Here is a 3,505-nt window from a genome sequence, read left to right as displayed (position 1 = left end):
TATAAAAATTGTGGTTACTTTCAAAGTTTATCTTGCTAAACAAATGTATTTAATCCCTTAATAGAATTCATTATAATTGTATAGATACTAAGTCTTATTACAATTCTATAGTTTTCCATCTTCTTTCATGAGCTTGATACTAAAGAATGTCATGTTCAACTGATTCTTCTCATTTCCTTGGTTTCTGGTCTTGATTGTTGAAGAGTGGGTAAGCCAGGGAAGAGTGGTCCTAACACACTGAATGCCTTAATGGCAGAACTCATTGACATAAATTCTACAGCAGACATTTGGGGTTTTGGATTTTTTTGCCTTTCAGTTTTCAGTCACCCCATGTCTGACATCAAATGTGGTATTTAGCAATCCTGTAGTCATTCCAAAGGAACAGAAAACCCAAAAAGAACTCCTTTTTCAAATATCCATTATCACCTTTCTCAACCAGCCTAGTATTTGCTTGATGAGCTCATGATCAAAATGGTGGCAGGGAATCCACTTCGGTTACTATATGGAAGATTTATTTAAGGCAAGAATGAATTCAGAGGACCAGTTAAGATCCCTTCTAGTTCACTGCTTTTGCAACAGTGACAATGTTGCAGTAGTGTACATGGAAAAAAGTAGTCGGGTGATGGAAATGCTTTTGAGGCCATTTTGCTGATGGACTGTATATGGGAGGAATCAAGTATTGTTATCGAAACATCAGGGGTTTGGTCTAGGTCCTGCTGCTCAGTGCACAGAAAGCCAATCACTGAGATGACAAGTATTGCCAAGGAAGAAGGCTTTAATCAGGTGCTGCAGCTGAGGAGTTGGGAGTGCAGTCCCAAATCCATCTCCTTGACTGACCAAAACCAAGGGTTTATACAGCAGGAAAGAAATGTAAGGATATGAAAGAAAACAGGAACATGGGAGGGGCAAGGAAGCAATCATAGTGACTGAGGGGCCCACCATCTAGTGCAGTGATCTGGTTTCAGGTTTTTTGATACTTTTTGTGGCTTCAGTTCTTTGATACTTTTTGTGAGAGGCCTGAAGGTCCTTTCCTGAGGAAGGAACTCGGATAAAACAAATAAGTTTCAAGCTTTAACAGCAAAAGGGTCAATTTCTATAATCCCAGCACATTGGGAGGCCTAGGCAAGCAGATCACCTGAAATTGGGAGTTCAAGACCAGCCTGGCCAACATGATGAAACCCCACCTCTACTAAAAATACAAAACTTAGCTGGGCATGGTGGCGTGCCTGGGATCCCAGCTACTTGGGAGGCTGAGGCAGGAGAATCACTTGAACCCAGGAGGTGGAGGTTGCAGTGAGCCGAGATCGTGCCACAGCACTCCAGTGAGGGCAATAAGAGTGAATCTGTCTCAAAAGCAAAAACAAAAACAAAAATAACTGTCTATGGGACTCTTTGGCTGGTTTCAGTAGGACTCATAAGGTTCTGATTTGAGCAATGGTGTAGTTGCTTATGCCATTGATTCAGACAGGGAAAACGGGGAGGAGATTTATGGGGAAAACGAGGACTTCTGCTTTGGCTAGGTCAAACTTGAGATGCCTGATAGGTTACCAACTACAGTTGTCAAGTAAGCAGTTGGATATAAATTTGGACTTCCCAGACAGGTCAGAGTGGAAGACATAGATATTTGGGCAGCTTGGACCACTCTGAGCCCTTATGATGATACCTGACCTGGTATGGAGTAGAAGAGAGGAACCAGCCAATCTAATTTTTGGCACATGGATAAGTTGATACCTTTCAGTCCATATTGGAATGGAGATAACAATTTATACTCCCTAGAAAAGACACTTAAACTGGATATGGACTTACTTCCGTTATCACAGTCTATCACTGTGGCCTCCTGTGGTATTACCAGATACCTTACACACAGCTAGGGTGTACCATACAACACTGCTTCTTGCTTGGCACACAGCTGCATAGTATTCAATTCTGTGTTAAAGGGCTTAGATAATAGGTCACCTGTAGGGGTTGCATCAAGCAGGGGCCATCATTTTTCATATAGGATTTCCCAGAACTGGAAGGGACTTTTAAAGACCCAGAAATCTTTCTGGGCAGTGCCTCCAAAGTGTGGTCCCTGAGGTGTTCCTGGTGCTCTGATGACCAGGGGTAGTTGACCATATATCAGTGTCAATCAGAACAATATACATTTATTTGTAAACTTTTTTTTTTTTTTGAGATAATCTCACTCTGTCACCCAGGATGGAGTGCAGTGGTGCAATCTCAGCTCACTGTAACCTCCGCCGCCCTCCCGGGGTCAAGCGATTCTCCTGTCTCAGCCTCCTACCGAGTAGTTGGAATTACAGGTGTGTGTCACCATGCTCAGCTAATTTTTGTATTATTTAGTAGAGATAGGTTTTCGCCGTGTTAGTCAGGCTGGTCTCGAACTGCTGACCTCAAGTGCCTTCTGGGCCTCTAGAAGTGCTGGAATTACAGGTGTGAGCCACCTCGCTCCACCTATAGTGAACATTTACGTAAGATTTTGTTTGAATAGGTTTCTGCCATTAAGAAGATGCAAGACCCTGAAGGAGTCTAACTTCTTCACTTTGCATATGGGAAAACTGAGGCTCAGAAAAGTGAAATGACCCAGACCTCCAAGGTGCCACCTCCCTTTCAGCTGCTCCTGCCCTGCTCCAAGCAAGGATGTCAAGTAGAGAGACAAAGGACAATTAATGTTATCTGAGGATCTCGGAGCCTCATCCCTGAGCTATGATGGTCTTTCCCTCTTTACTTGGGAGCCCCATCAGGTTCCTCCGAAGCTCTAGTTGTGTGATAAGGAGGGTGGAATCCGAGACAGAGAACGATGGCCCTCCAAGGAGGGAGTTGGGGGTGAGGAAAACAGCAAAACCATGTGCTAGACAAGATCTTCAACTGCAGGGCTCTGGAAGCAATTGAGAAGTTCTGAAGGTGCAGATTGAAGCTCAGGGCCGCTGCGGGCGGCGCAGGAAATGCTGAAGACGGGATGGGGTTAGGGAGGGCAAGCAGGTTGCCAGAGGCCCTTTTCCACCTGCTGGGCTTGGAGGGGCGGGACTCTGCCCCCTCCCTCACTTGGTTGGGTTTAAATCACCATTTCCAGGATCCCTACCTGTGCCTTTGAGTGTGTGGCAAGGGATTGCAGACAGGGGACTGCTTGTCAATTCAGGGAAGTCAGCCTCTTTCTGCCACTTAATTCGCCCATCAGAAGACATCCGATTTTCCCACGGTCCACCGTCACCCCCATTGCACAGGTGGGGAATCCAAGGCGCGGAGGGGTCTGGCCCAGAGTCCCGGGGCTACCCACTCATTCCGGGGTTGTAGGGTAGCATGTGTCAGGAGCGTGGGCTCGAGCGTGCGGGGCACTAATTGCGAGTGCAGTGGCCACAGGCTCCCGGGCAAAGTGGTCAGGAACCCACTCCCGCCACCTCCGTCCACCACCCAGTGCGCAGGGTGGTGCATGCGCGTCCTCCCACCGGGCGCGGGCTGGGGGCGGGGCCTCCGTGTTGTTGTTTCTCTGGGGCCCCGCCCCTCAGGG

This window comes from Mandrillus leucophaeus, unplaced genomic scaffold, assembly GCF_000951045.1.
Source record: "Mandrillus leucophaeus isolate KB7577 unplaced genomic scaffold, Mleu.le_1.0 Scaffold595, whole genome shotgun sequence".
Taxonomy (NCBI): domain Eukaryota; kingdom Metazoa; phylum Chordata; class Mammalia; order Primates; family Cercopithecidae; genus Mandrillus; species Mandrillus leucophaeus.
The sequence above is the reverse complement of the archived record's forward strand: the minus strand, read 5'-3'. Positions refer to the sequence as shown.